This window comes from Gossypium arboreum, chromosome 1 (assembly GCF_025698485.1).
Source record: "Gossypium arboreum isolate Shixiya-1 chromosome 1, ASM2569848v2, whole genome shotgun sequence".
Lineage (NCBI taxonomy): Eukaryota > Viridiplantae > Streptophyta > Magnoliopsida > Malvales > Malvaceae > Gossypium > Gossypium arboreum.
Genome location: NC_069070.1, coordinates 87,764,229 through 87,780,310, shown reverse-complemented (window position 1 = coordinate 87,780,310; position 16,082 = coordinate 87,764,229). Strand labels below are relative to the sequence as shown.

Genomic DNA, 16,082 nt, shown 5'->3' with positions numbered 1-16,082 from the left:
CATGGTCCTATTGGTGCTACGTACGCCATGGCTAATCGGGATTACCCTTGATAAAAATGTATGTCAATTTGCTATTTGATTCATGGAAAATTATGAAATAGGTAAAAATGTACCTTAAAATAGATGCTGACAGCAGCAGTGACGTAAGTTGGAAATATCACTAAAAATAGTAGGAGTGGAATTAAATAGTGAATAAATTATGTAATCGAATCTTGATGAGTCTATTTTCATATGAAAGAAACGAAACGACCACATGAGTAGTATTTTATGAGATGCTTAAGTTTTCGTGAAACAGGGCCAGAGCGTTTTCTGGATCCCCTGTTCTGAGTTTGAAAAATTACCATAAATTAACCAGAGACAATTAGAAGTCATGCTTTATATGTATAGATTCCTTTTTGAGTCTAGTTTCGTTAGAAACAAACGGAATAAGTATTGAAGCTCTGTACAGGGAGATATCTAAGTCGTAATGCATGAAGGTCAGAGTAGTCAAACCCTGAAACAGGGGAGACTTTAACTAATAAACTGTACTAATTGGCCCGACCAAAATTCTAGAAAAAAATTTGTAGATGGACATATGAGTCTAGTTTCAGGAAAAATTTACGGAATCGGTTTTCGAGTTTTGTAACTCAAGATATGATTTTTAAAGCGACTGTGATACAGTTGGCCAGCTTGTCTGGAAATTTTAAAATGAACTGTGTAAGCAAATGAATTAAGTCCGTTCACACCTCGTGTTCGACTCCGGCAACGGTCTCGGGTACGGGGTGTTACAAACGCCGCTAAAGAATATGACTTTTAGCAATGCTTTCCTCACAAATGCAGCTAAAGAACATGACTTTTAGCAGCACTTTTCCCAAAAATGGCGCTAAAGGTTATGTTCTTTGGCGGCATTTGTGAAAAGAACGCCACTAACTTTAACAGATTTTTAACAACCCATTTTCATTCATATAGAACTCGAATTGTCAAGATAATTTCCTATTACATCAAATCCAACCAAAAACTGCAAATCTAAATGATACTTCAAATCCAACGAAAGAAATAGATATATGATCTAAATTAATAAATGAAATAACAAAATTTATTATATTCAAAAATTATAATGTTAAAATTCTTACAATAAGGAAACTAACGTCTAAGATGGCGAATTCTACAACTGCTGAAACATTGTCATCATATTCTAAAGTTGTAGTTGGAGTTCGTCATATTTTCTACTTGCCTCTGCTTCCCTCGCTGCTGCCTCCACTTTAAGTTGTAGCTGGAGTTCTTCATATTTTCTTTGAGCCTCTACTTCTCTCGATGCTGCATTCGTTTTAAGTTAAGCAATTTGCTTAACTGTGCTCATTTGCATTTGAGTCATCTGATCTCTTAACCTCTGAACTTCAGCTTGAGCTTGATTCCCCAAAGGCATGTATTGCTGCAAGCTGGATCCAAAATATTGGGTTGGGTTAACAAAAAATCCTTGAAATCGAACCCGTTTCAGGACCCAAAACTTCAATAATAGTCTGGTTATCAATGCCATCAAGACTAACAGAACTATCACTCGAAGCGATCGCTTCATACTTCTTCCTTTTATCCTTTAGTTTCTCCTAATAAATCAATCAAAAAGTTAGAAACAAAATATATAATCAAAACAAGTGCAACATAACTTAACATTATTTGCATTACAAATGACGAATTAAACTATTATAATTAAACATGTTAAATATTTAAAATAATTCAAATTTTATTAAATAAATATACCATAAATTCGCAACTTCAAAGAGTCATAGGAGATCCATCTTTCTTTCTATGAATAATGTCAAAAAGTTGAAGGCGTTCAACTTTTTTACCAGACGACAATTCCTACAATATAGTAGGAAAAATATTATTTAGTAGAAAGTAATTAATATTTGACACAATTAATAAATTCAAAATATCTCATCAGCTACACAAGTAAAACTTTTCGACCTAGCTATGTGCGTGAATTTTTGTTTTTGCCTACTTGTAGTTCTAACTCGCTCACGACCCTACATTATGAAATTATTATTACGTATATAGTAAATACTATAAACTAAAATAATTATAAGAGTTTGGAAGTACGTAATACCTCTCTTTTCTTTGAATTCCAAAATCTAACTGCATCTTCCCATTGGTACATCAGCATTCCCAGCGAGACATTTCGCAATTTCTCTTCGAAGCTTATATTTTTCTTAAAATATTCCTTTTTTAAAGCACTTTTATGGTCTTTCCATTTTTTCCTAATGCCTTCTTCACATAATTATTTGAGACCTCTAAAGCAAATCTCTCATGCAAATAATATAAGTTTAGAAAGTAAATATAAATGAAACTTAAACCAAAGTATTATAAATTACATTCACGTTATTACCTTAATATTATCGAGAGCTTAATTTTTGTTACTATCAGGCATATGATGCCATGACTCGTAGTTGATAGGCAACAGATTGGTGTTTCGTGCTATAATACCAAAGTATCCTGCTAAAAGTCGAGCTTCTGATCCAATAGGCTGACCAAGACTGTTTCTAGTTACTTTGACACGCTTAACAGAATTTAACCCGTATAAATCTTTTAATAACGTATGTCATCAAGTTTTGCGCGTCCTGCCACTTTCAACTAAAAAAAATGGTATATTATAATATAAGAATTTAAAACAAAAATCAATAATAAAAGTCAACATGCATGTAAATTAAAGTTAACATTACTTTGAATTTCTGCAGGTTCGTCAGCTGTATTCGAAACATTCGAAGATCCAATAGCAGTCTGTTGTTCACTATTTGTTTCTTTCAAATTTGGAAGATTCTGAATAATACTGAGATCTCACAATCTTATTCTAGGCATTTTATCTGCAATACACATAAAATAGTTGAAATATTAATAACTAATTACAGCAATAATAGTACATGTAAAATAGTTTAAATGTTTAACAAGATCAAGATTTAAATTATAATATTACATATAATTAAAAAATCGTAAAATCTTACTACATTATGTTCATCCACATCCTAGCGAACTCATTAAAATTGTGTACTAGTATTAGGGATAGTTTCATTTAAGTTTTATTCTAGAAAAGGCAAAATTTCTAATCTTTCGTCGATGTCATTTATATTTTCATTGCCCATGTCAAACAAGTCTCTAAAGATGTTATAGAGTACAACATACCAACCATTATCAGTTGAATCTTTAGAGTAAAAAACTTGTTTGACTTGAGAAGAAAATACATACGACTCGTCTATCAATTGTTGTCTAGTGTGAATTAATCGAGAGAAGTTTACCATTGTAAAACCAAATTAATTTTTTTTAATTCCGCAAGAAATATTAACATCAACCCATAACTATTTCAACTCTTCAATAAGTGGCTGCATATAGATGTCAATATTATTTCCGGGGCCTTTTTCTTTAAGGGTAATCATTGATAAGATAAAAGAAGATTGCTTCATGCAAATTCACGGAGGCAAATTGTAAGGAACAAGCACTACAGGCCAAGTACTGTACGAAGTATTCATGATTTTAAAAAAAACTAAATTCATCCGATGTTAGCCCAAACCTCACATTCCAAGGATCGCTTGCAAAGTTTGGAAATTTATTGTCAAATGATTTTCAAGCTAAAGAATCCGCAAGATGCCTTAATAATCCATCATCGATTCATTGATCATGATGCCACCTCATAGAATTGACTGTCTTTAACGACATGAAAAGCTTTTGAAGCCTTAATATTAGTGGAAAATATCACAAAATCTTTATTGGCTTTTTTATTGACTGTGCCTCACCTTCATCCTCATTCACATCTTTTGTATTCCTATTCATCCAACGAGATTTATCGCAAATATGACAAGACTGTTGGTTTTTCCGATCACCCCAATACAACATGTAGTTATTTGGGAAACTATGAATTTTGTCATACCTAATGCCTAAATATTTTATCAATTTCTTCATATCTTTGCATGAATGAGGGATTTTTGCAAACGAAAACATCTCTCTCAAAAACTCTAACATTAGTATAAAAGAGTTTTCGGTCTACCCTTCCTAACATTTTAAGTGAAAAAGACGAATGCAGAAGAACATTTTTGAAAATCGATCCTTCATAAAGTTCTTCATTCATTTCATTAAGTAACTTGTAGAACTTTTCCGCTTCTCCATTTGGCTCTTCATCATGTACAGTTCTTCCTGTTTCGGTAAAAGCATTTCCACCAATATCACAATCATCGGATGCAATAATTTCAGGTGGAAATGATTGCAAACCATGACTGTGCATATTAAATACATCCTGCAACATACCTTTCATGTCATCTTCTCTAACAGACTGATGGTAAGCATTATGAGTATAAGCCACATTAATCATTGAAGAGATTTTACGAGGTGTACACTCTCCATGAAAAATCTATTTTCTATACCCCGAATAAAACCATTAATAATTAGATGTTCGTAGACAACTTCACAAATATGCCAATTGATATTGCCACACTTCTTACACAGGCAAAGAATCATATTCTCTTGGCTTGCATTTTGAAATGCAAAATTTAGAAAAGTTTGTCCTCCATTTCGATAGTAGTTGTTTACCCTTGACAAATTCATCCAACTCTTATCCATTTCGTAATTCTTGAAGTTTAAAGTTGACAATAAATTACTGTTACATAAATGTTCTAAATTGATTTAAATCATGTCATTGTACTAAAATAGATAATACATATCAAGTATCTAATAGGTGTAAATTAATTCGTAAGTTGTTTATTTATAAATATAATTAAGAATAGCAAAAACAATATATATTTATGTAAGTTATGATCCAAAGTTATGATATGATATATATTTATGTATTATGTATTATGTAAGTTATGATCCAAAGATTTTTTTTTATTCTTTAGATGTTTATGTAAATTATGATAATCATAAACTTTAAATGTTTATGTAAATTATGATTATCATCTTTAAATTTTAACTTTAAATTTTAACCCTTTAATTATACTATTTTAATGTTCTAAATTTGTGTTTTTATCACCTCTATGTTTACTATACTTAAAAAGACAAAAATTAACAAATTAATAGTTATACGTTAGTAACGTTAATAATTGTTAATTTTTCATCTATTATGAGTTAATATTTAAATTAAATTTCCATGAAGTTTTTAACTTTATACTACACACTAAAATCGATCAATTTATTTTTATGATAATATTTATGATTAAAATAATTTGAACATTAAGATAAATATTATTTTCCTTTAAAAAATTATTTTAATTCAATAATATTTATTTCTTTGATAAATATTATATTATGTTTTATTTTTGAAATTTGAACTTCAAACTATATACTTTAAAGGATAAATAAAAATATTATTTAAATTAAATTTTCTATGAAAATTTTAACTTAAAAACTAAATATAAAAATTAATGAATTCAAATTTAGAATTTAAAATAATAAATTAATAACACAATTAAAATCCAAAAGTTAGAATTTGAAGTTATCTTAAATTTTAAAATAAAAATAAAAATTTAGAATCAAAATTAAAATAAATAATAAAATTGGATTAAATATAAAGATATCAATAAAGTAAGATATTATAATGAGTAATATACTACTCTTTTAATGTCCCATAAGGCACATTTCCACAACATATCAGTAATATATATACTAATTGGCCAACCAAAAAACCACAAGATAATTAACAACAAATTTAGCTAACTTCCATGTCTTAAAATGTTCATATATCATATGCAAAATGCTATCCCTCTACCATTAGACTATACAAGTACCAAAAGAAACTGCTAGAATATATAAAATCATAAAGATAGAAAGGAAGCAAACAGTTGAATATTCAAAAGAAACTGCAATAAGTACCAAAAGTCAGTTGAATCCTTGACCTACCAAAATCTGAGGCAATGTCGTTGCAAAGTTTTCAGCAATAAGTGTACAAGATGAGCACTCTTGCATACATGAATACTATTAAACAAGACCCACCAGACAAAAATCAATAACAAAGTAGATTTAAACAATTCTAAAATAAATTAACAAAAAAAGCTAGATAATAATTCAAACAAACTAAACATAACAATTTCACAAAAAATAAAATATTACTAACAATTTTAACATAAAAATTCCAAGCAAATTAAAATTTCAATAACAATTCCAGACAACTTGATTTACTAGTTCTGCTTCACTTCTTTGACTATATAATGATGGAATAGACCTCGATGGAGCATTGTCACTTTATTTTTCACAAGATCGATATATATTCTCATTTCAAGGAAGTCTCTTGTAAGCTTTCAAAACTGCAAATTAACAACCAGCATTCAAATGAGCTTTTATAACCTAGTTGCTCTACGAAATTAGAAAATTCCCCAAGCAAATGGAAGCAAAAAACCTTCATCAACCACTGACTGATCTTGCATTAAACATGAATCGCCTATTTCCATTTATAAGAATGCTGAATGTGTTTTGTTCATGCGTGCATTGTACTTAAATTGCTTGTAAAAGTATAAATGGCATTAACTGGAATGATATCAGATGTCAATGGCTCTAAAATCCTCCTTACAATCATCATCATAGATCGGAATTTATCACTTGAGCTAAAACGATAAAGCTAAATTAACTACGTCTAACAATTTCTATCTCTAGTTCACAATCAATATCAGTTGGAATATCAATATAAATGTTTAGCTCCGGCCAGTATAATTTTACCTTTGAGCTAGTTCAACATGAGCTATCCCTGGAAAACCAAAACAATCAACATTTAAAGACAAGATCAAACAAACAGAAACCTTCTCACCATCCCCCATAAACTCATTGTTTTCACTACAAGCTATTTTTCAATATACCTATAAAATTTTACAATTAAGAATTCAGTTCATAAACATTAACAATAAGCATCAAAATCAAAACATTATAAACATTTTTCATGGTTCGAACATCTATGTTCTTCTAGCTAATTAAATTTGGTGAGACAAAGAAAAAGGAAATTATTATTTTTTTATTACATTCGGACATGAAAGACTCTGTCTCTCAGTTTTGGTCTAAACTTCAAACTCTTTCCATTTCTTGTTTTTCTTTCTTTATTAGAAAATAAATGAAATATATCAAAATGGAAGTGAGTGATGTTTGGAAGTTGTAAGAGACTCCATGTTTCCTCATTAGCTCATTGTTTGTTTCCTTCAAATTCAATTCTCTTAAATTTTTTACCATTAGCCTACATAGTGATAAACTTAACCAAGTAACCAGTCAAAGGAGATTAAGGGTTGACATAGTAACATCTATAACTAAAAATCAACCAGAAATAGAATCCTAAAACATCAGGAATGGGTTTACAAGTAACGAAACCAACCAGTCAAATGAGAATTTTACGGGCCGGCGGTCGACGGTGCCTTGTTGGTGCTTGCCGGTGACTGCCTGACTGGTGAGAGGCTTAGAGCTTGAGACGACACTTTTGGGAATTTTTTAGATTTTGGTTGGAGTTCGCCTTAGCTTGTATTTTAAATATCTTAACTTTGTAACTCAAAACTTGGTTGAATGGTTGCGAGCCTGCTTCAAACCAACATCTATTAAATTTAAAAAATACAACACAAAACATATCAGATTTAAGAAATCCCATTTGAATCAAAACAAGAGAGAAAGAGAGGGAAAAGATCGAATAAAAAAAAAGAAAAAGAAACTCTCTCTGTAGTTCGAAACAGGAGAGAAATAAAAAAAAAAAAGTGAGACAACTCAAAACTTAATAAACCCAAACTTTCAATCAAGAAAAGGGACATGACATTTAGCTCTTTAATTTACAGGCTTCGAACTGACGATCTCAATATTGAAGAGGCGTGACTGGCTATGAGGAAGCTACATCCGGAATGGTGCGACGATCATATGACAGAATCGACTATTATGGATTGAAATATAAAGCCAGAAGAAAAGCAGAAAAGAGAAAGGAGGACAGAAGCAGAAGCCGAGAATTCAGAAGAAAATAGAGGAAACAAAGAAGCAGAATACCATGGGGAAGGAAAAAGAAAGGGGAAGGGGAAGCAAGAGGATTCGGGGATGAAGATTTGGGGAATTAGGGATTTGGGAAAAAATTTTAGGGGGAAAAAAGTAAGGGATTTCAGGGATGACTTGGGATAAAACTGAGCATACCAAAATAATAGCGTTTTGATTAAAATAAAATGGACCTTTTGCGGCATTTTTCTTTTAGCCCATTAATGTTTGATCTTTTGTAGCGTTTTTTTCATAAATGTCATTATTGATTTATTTATTAAGGTATTTTTCCGTTAACACTATTAATGTATAATATTTGTGGCGTTTCTCTTCCAAACGTCACTAAAAACACCGTTAAAACCTTAAATTCTTTTAGTGTTCATTTCTTTAAGTTATAATTCTTTTTGTTTCTTTGGTGGTTGGATTATGTATTGTATGACTCAAAGAGATAATGAGATCATACCATTTGATTCGAAATCGAAGAAAACACTTAACAACACCTGGAGGAATGTATTTTGTGGGTAAGATCCATTAAAAGAAGATCCATTGATAGAGGATCCACCTCGACAAAATCCATTTTTTGAGGAGCTACCTCCAAATAACCTGTAGTTGGATGACCAAGAACCTTTGATTCAACCGAGACCAATAGAAAATCTTACTCTACGTGATTGCGCAATGCTTAATCTTAATGTCGTGCGAGGATACAAATGGTGCAAAGTAATTTACAGTTTAGAAGGACCATGAATGAGGACCCTAATCAGCACCTTAAGCATTTTCTTATTTTGTGTGATTCTTTCAAATATAATGGGGTATTCAATGATGCTATTCATCTAAGGTTATTCCTATTTTGTGTGCTGATGCTTTCATGTGGTTGGACGCAATCAATAGATTCAATCGCTACTTGAGATGAGTTGGCGAATCATTTCTTGTCAAAGTATCTATCACCAAGCAAAATGATGAAGCTGAGGATGGACATTACCTGTAACAACCCGATTTTTTACCCTAGTCGAAACGGTGGTTTCGGGACCACGAATCGAGTAAAAAAAATATATATTTATTTATTATTTATCTATGTTTTGAATGCATGAATTTGGTTGGCGTAAAATTTCGTTTTAAAATTTGTATCATTTGAATGCTGATTTATTGAATAGGGTCTAAATGCATAACATTAAAACTTAATGAATTATTTGGTGATAACCAAATTATGAGGATTATTATTAGTGGAGGGATTTCATAGGAAATTTTGCCATTTCCAAGTGTAGTGGACGGCACTTGTTAATTGTTATTAATTTTATATAATGAATATATGCATTTTACTTTTTAGTATTATTATATTATATGAAATGAAAGTAATAAAAATATAGAAAAGGAATAAAATAAAACCACTTGCTTTGTTCTTGTCGAAATAAAAAGAAGAAGAAAATAGAAAAGAAACAAGACATTCGGCCTTCCTTGATTCAAAATTTAGGTATGTGTTTAGCTTTAATTTGAAAATTGTTTGTATTTTTGAGATGTTAGTTGTCTTTTGATCATAACCCATGAATTTATTTTCCTGATTGTTGAACATTGAATGTTCGGTCATGAGGTTGATATGAAGAAATGCTTTAGTTCTTTGTTGAATGTGTTAGAAAATAAAAGTTGGTGTTTGATTATTGAGGTTTAAATTTAGATGTTAGGTGATTTTGTATTTATGGTATGAAATTGAAATAAATTGTTAAATGGGAAGTTAATTGCGAAATGAAGATACGTAAGGATTCATATAGGCATATGGAGCATTCAGTTATGGTACATTGAAATAAAGAATTGATGTATTTTAATTATTAAATACTTTGGACTATTTAGAAAATGTTGAATACCATGAGGAGCAAATAAGTAAACTTATTAATTATGCATTAAGTATTAATTTTTTATAAATTAAATTGAATGAGTTGAAATTGAAATTTTAATTAGATCAAGAACCGAGGAGATCAGAAGCGGATAAGGGAAAAGCAAAATTAATTGAATAGCCGAGAAACTTAATCCGTTGATAATCGAGGTAAGTTTTAAACAATTGAGTTGATTGAATTTAATTATAATGTAATTCATGAATTCAATGGAAGTACATAAATATATATGTATGGCTTGGCTTAATCGAAGGTGATTATATATGTATAGCTTGGTATAATCGAAAGTGAATATATATGTATAGTTTAATATAACCAAAGGTGAATATATATATATACATTTATTTGATCTAGCCGATTGTGGTATAGGTATGTGTATATATAATCAAAAGAGTAGTAAACTTGAGATAAGCACTAAGTGTGCGAAATGAAATTGGTACTGAGTACTAAGTGTACGAAATTAGTCATTTGGCATTAAGTGTGCAAATTGAATTTATACCGAGTACTAAGTGTACGAGATCGGTTAATGAGCACTAAGTGTGTGAGTTTATCTTTTAAGCATCAAAGATGGAGTTCGATAAATTTCGATATTATAAAATGTTTGCATTTGAGACATAAATTATATATGGTTGCTTATGAATTATAAGAAAATTTTATGTGTGGAGTGATTATTTGGAATTTAGCATAAGCCGTATATTTGAATGGCTTTGTACTTAGAATCATGGATATACATTAAAAATGAATTTACTTATTGGTTTGGCATTGAGATTAGAAGTAGTATGCGTGTTTATGATTGTGCAAGTAAGTTTTAATTGGTGAAAACATGTCTAAAACATGCTTGAAGTTATTATTATTATTAAGAGATTGATTGATAGATGTATTTAATTACTTTCAACTTACTAAGCTAAAAATAGCTTACATTGTGTGTGGTTGTTTGCTCTTGATTATATATTTCTTGGTGATCGTCTTGTGCTCGGGGATCGTGGGAGAAGCTCATCATACTATCATTAACTTTTGGTACTTTTGAAAGTTTAATCTTGGTCTTATGGCATGTATAGGCTAGTTGGTTTTTGAGTCGAATTTGAATGGTGTGTAAATTGAGCTATGCGAAAATGACCAAGATTACTTATTTGATAATGTTATTTTGAAAAATGGTTATATCTTCTTTTTTCTTTACTTTAATGTTAAGGATTCATAATATATGTGTGATATGTTTTTCTTTAATGGCTATTTATCTTGTTAATTTAAATGATATATGCATATGTTTGTTTGGTTTAAATGATTAGAGGAGTTGCAATTAAAATGATTGAAATTGCCGAATGTCGTGGCTACTTTTTAACCAAATTTATTTACTTTATCTACATTTTATTATTATAGAACTGAAGTGAATTATTAATCACGATTGAATTGAACGATGTATAAATGTTAGTTGTCATCTGGTAATACCTCGTAACCCCTTCGGCGATGGAAACGAGTTAGGGTGTTACATCACCAACTTCAAGCAACTAAAAGGGGAGCTGCTCTATGAGGCATAGGAATGGTTCAAGTTACTGCTACATAAGTGTCCTTATCATGGCCATTAGGATTGGTTTTAGTTACATATTTTTATAATGGTTTAGATAGGAACTTGTGATCTAGTCTAGACGAAGCATCCACTAACGTGTTTATGTTTAAGACTTATGCAAAAGGTTTCCAGTTAATCGAAGATATGGCAATGAAATCCTACATGTGGTTGAATGAGTGGTCACATATTGAGCTAAACCACCTACAATGAATACAATAGGTGGCAAGGATAAGTTTCAACTAATCCTCGATAAGCTTAATAGCCTGGAACATGGCCTCTTTAGATCGTAATTTCCCGATCAAACTCGTCATATTGAAGGTTATGTAGGAGGGGAAGTACACAATGCCAATTGGGGTAGTACTAATGAGAATAACTATGCCGATGTGAACTACATGGGAAATAGGGGTGGTAACCCCTACTCAAACACTTATAACCCAGGGTGGTGTGACCATCCTAACCTTACGTGGGCTGGTAACCAATGAGGGACTTCAAACCAAGGGATGGGAGGCCCAGCTACCCTAGGCAAACCCCAAACTACTAAACTCAACACCTTTTTAGGTCCTGAGAACAAGATAAGAAACCAACCTTCTCGAAAGACCCTCTAATGAACATTAGGGTAAACAACTTAGAAGGGATGCATTTGATGCATGAGACTGTGCATTAAATGTAAAGCTAAATGGAGAAACTTCCCTAAGTGTTCCAAATGAAATTTAATAATGGTATCCCAAGTAATATGGAGAACAACCCTAAACGGGATGAAAATGAGCACGCCAAGGTGATTCATCTTAAGTTGGGTAAGTTAGCACATTAGACGGTTAGACAACCTATTTTTGTTGAAGATAATGAGGAAGATACCCCCAATCTTAAAGATGTAGAAGTTGGTGAGGGGATAAGTGAGGAAGGAAAAGAGAATGAAGTTAGGGTAACTAGCCCTAATAGGAAGCAAGCAAAAAATCCTAGTGATAAGAAAGTCCCATTTTCGGCTAGACTAGAGGACAAGAGGAAAAAAAGAAAGTGAGGGGTTTCTAAATCTCCTTAATATCTTTAAAGCATAAATGTTAACTTGCCCTTATTTGAACTTTTAGAAAAGATACCTAAGTACACCAAGTTCCTTAGGGCAATCATGTGTAGACGTAAGAAGATAAGCAAGAGAGAGAATATTATTGTTAATGCTAAGTGTAGCGTAGTTATATCCCAAAAGATTCCATCTAAGTTAAAAGACCCTAGTAGTTTTACTATTCCTATAGAAATAGGAGAAGTGAACTTTGGAAGGGCTTTGTGTAATTTAGGTGTGAGTATAAACTTGATGCCTTTCTCTTTTTTCTATATGCTAGGCTTAGGTGACTTGTGTGCTACCACAATGACCTTACAACTAGCGAATAGGTCCTTAGGATACCAAGAGGGAATATTAGAAGATGTGTTAGTTAAGGTTATGCAATTTATTCTTCTAGTTAACTTTATTGTCTTAGAATTTGAGGAAGATTTAGATATCCATATCTTGTTAGAAGGACCATTTTTAATGACCTCTAAGTCTACTATAGACGTAGAGAAGGGAGATCTTACCATAAAAATAGATCGTGAGGTTAAGATATTTAAGTTTGTCAATGATCTTTTGGATGAGGTAAAGGGTTCTTCTTATTTTGCTCAAGCTTGTAAAATGATTAATCTTTTAATTCCTCATTTATCTTATAAGTTTAATCATAATTCTTATGAGTAGATTCAGATGGCAGGTGTAGCTTCAAAGCTATGACGAGATGGTCCGAAAGGAAGGAAGTTGAAGTCATTTTAATTGAAGAAACGGCTTTATATTGCTCGACTAATGAAAAAACAAAGGAATCGAGTATCGAGCACTCCTCTCAAGTATTATTTTGGGGGGGCGTGGGAAACTTTCATTAAAATTTTGATGGATTTTTCATGGACATGTAAATTAGTTTGGTTTTGTTGGTTATACTTTTTTGTTAAGAATTTGATTTTTATTTTCTTGTTAGCTTTAGGTTTTAAATGCATTGCATGGAGATGGGTTTTATTATGTCTTACTATTGAAAAAAATGAAGCCATTTGGTTGAGACTGAAGTCAATGTCGCAACATCCACCTTGTGATGTCGCAACTTTGCAAGCAGTATGGTTGCGATGGCCATTACAGGTAACATTGATAAGGAATGTTGCGACATTGAGGCCAATCTTAAGTAGGTCAAATGAGACCAATTTTGAGGTTAGTGTCGTGGCATTCAGATTGCAAAGTCGTGACTTTGCCCACAATTTACATCCAGTGTTGTGACACCAAAGGTGGATGTCATGACACCGCAATTGGGTTTTCTGATGTTGCAACCTGGCCTAGGAATACCTCTTTTATTATAGTCATTTTAGACCTATTTACTTCATTTTCTTTCAGTTATAAAGTTTTAAAATCCCTCAAACTCTCTATCTCCTCTTTTCTCTCATTCTAGGGTTTTAAAGTTTTCTTTTTTTTCTTAAAAAATCTATATTCATCATAAAAATTATACACTTTCTCTTTGTTTCTTTTTCAAAATCTCAATAAGAGGAGTCATTCTTGAAGCAAGAAGCAATCAATGGTAGGGCAAAAGTTATCTTCTTCCTTGACAAAAACTACATTTGAGGGTTTTAATCTTTATACCTTAGTGTGCTTTAATAGATTTTTGTAAAACTTTAGGATTTTGATGATTATATTAGGTTCTTTGTTGAGTAATCTTACTCTTTGTTGAATGTTGGAAAAAATCTGGTTCGAAAATTATTTTCTTGTATAGCGAAAAATTAAAATTATGAAAACTAAGCCAGTTTGTGATATTTATAGCAATAAACCCTTCACTGAAATTGCATTTGTGTTTTCGGCTAAACAGATCCTTATTATAACACCCCTAACTCATCCCTGACGTCGGAATCAAGATACGGGAAGCTTCAGTAAATAACAAAACATTTACATGAAATTTTTAAATCAAGAATTCGTTTAATATTCAAAAAATTTCATGCAACACACAATTCACGCTTTATAAACATAATCGGGTTTAAAACAAGCTTACGAAATCTCTAAAATCATCTCGGAAGTAAGAAAGGACTAATTTGAGAACTTAAAAAAAAGTATAGGAAAAATGTACAAAAAGGGGTCACACAACCGTGTTGCCAAGCCATGTGATAGGTTGAACCCTTGTGAAAAAAGTTACATAATCGTGTGGCTGGGTCGTGTATCTGACTGAAACCGTATGGCTATGAGTTACACGGTCATGTGCTTAAGTCGTGTATCTCGCTGGTGTTGTGTGAAAAAATAAGGAATTTAATTTCAAAACATAGCCAACCTGTTTAACAAACTGTGATCGTGTATGCAAAGGTTCCATAGCTTTCAATGAGCACACGATCGTGTCACCAACTTGGGTGTGACACACTGTCGTGTGTTAAACTGTGTATGGCAAAATGGACCACATGTTTCATGTCACCAACCAACTTATCCAAAAGGACCTATAATGCATTCACTAACCAATTCAACCTGCCCAAAACATGCCCAATTCATGATAAAACATAAAATAAACTCTTCCATAAACATACAACAAATATGCCATCATTGGCACCAACACAAACATTAAACACAATTCATACCTTAACCTTAATCATTCATACCACATAGTAGATCATTTTCATACCATCATCTAAACTTTGTCATTCATAATAACATCATACCAACAAGTTACTATATAGAAATATGTACTTGTAAACAAAGATAAACTAAACCAAAACACATATTTCTACCGAATCAAGAGATGCTAGGTGTGTACTTCTTGCTGATCTAATCGACATGTTCCAAACGTCCAAAATCTATAGAAAAAATAGTAACACGAGTAATTATTATAAATACTGAGTAAGATCATACAATATAAACGATTTACTTGCCTTAATTACTTAATATAATAAGTACAATATGCAAATCAATTTCCCTACCAAGGCATGACACAACAACATAAAATAAGTGAGATTTTTTATTTATGACGACACTTTTAATCCCAAATAACATTATATCAAGCACAATTTAATTTGCATCTCATATCCATATCTTGTTTATAATTTGCATCTTATATCCATATTATGTTTATCTTTTGCCAACATCAATTTCATAGTTCCACATTTTCCCATCTTTTTATTTTTACCCGATGAAACATTGTAAAAGAACTCAGTAAATAGGTGAAATAAAATCAAATTCTCATTCGAGCTAATCATAAACATTAGTTTCAAGTTACCTATCCGAGCTAAACCTTTATCGACACAACAAATAGCCAGGCCAGGGCTTTACACACATGCAAGATTACCCATCTAGGCTAAACCTCTAATATGACATCAAGTTACTTGTCCAAGCCAAACTTGTGTCACATGTATCTTCGAGTCCGCAACAAATGCTAGAGCTCAGAATCATTGGGCATAAACCCGTAACCTCATATACAGGACTTTTACTAAGTTCATCGGGATTTAACCTCAACATTTCCATCTCTTAACAATCCATTTCAATTAAGTTCAATCCTAAATTTGTTACTAGTTCATAACCAACTCAAGCTTTCAATAAAACACAATTACACATTTAACCATAATACAACAACAATTTAAAGTTGGTTATACTATATGAAATTACCTGTCAAACAACAACGGCTTAGGTGTTAGGGACTATTCAACAATTTTCCCTTTTTCTTATATAT

The 16,082-nt window shown here is 31.6% G+C and overlaps 3 long non-coding RNA genes across 4 annotated transcripts; all 3 read right to left on the bottom strand.

Moving 5' to 3' along the window:
• Nucleotides 1-1,053: 1,053 nt before the first annotated feature.
• Nucleotides 1,054-1,566, bottom strand: LOC128282754 (uncharacterized). The gene is made up of 2 exons (XR_008273158.1): nt 1,527-1,566; nt 1,054-1,418 (listed from the first exon to the last, which is right to left on the bottom strand). It is a non-coding gene; the product is annotated as an uncharacterized LOC128282754 (long non-coding RNA).
• A 192-nt stretch (nt 1,567-1,758) lies between these two features.
• Nucleotides 1,759-2,832, bottom strand: LOC128282658 (uncharacterized). The gene is made up of 3 exons (XR_008273058.1): nt 2,697-2,832; nt 2,084-2,607; nt 1,759-1,839 (listed from the first exon to the last, which is right to left on the bottom strand). It is a non-coding gene; the product is annotated as an uncharacterized LOC128282658 (long non-coding RNA).
• Nucleotides 2,833-5,975: 3,143 nt separating this feature from the next.
• LOC108471947 (uncharacterized) lies at nt 5,976-8,178 on the bottom strand. Of its 2 annotated transcripts, XR_008283951.1 has the most exons (3): nt 7,737-8,145; nt 7,310-7,523; nt 5,976-6,260 (listed from the first exon to the last, which is right to left on the bottom strand). It is a non-coding gene; the product is annotated as an uncharacterized LOC108471947 (long non-coding RNA). The 2 variants fall into 2 exon arrangements; XR_008283950.1 differs by having other exon boundaries at nt 7,310-8,178.
• Between the last annotated feature and the right edge of the window lie 7,904 nt (nt 8,179-16,082).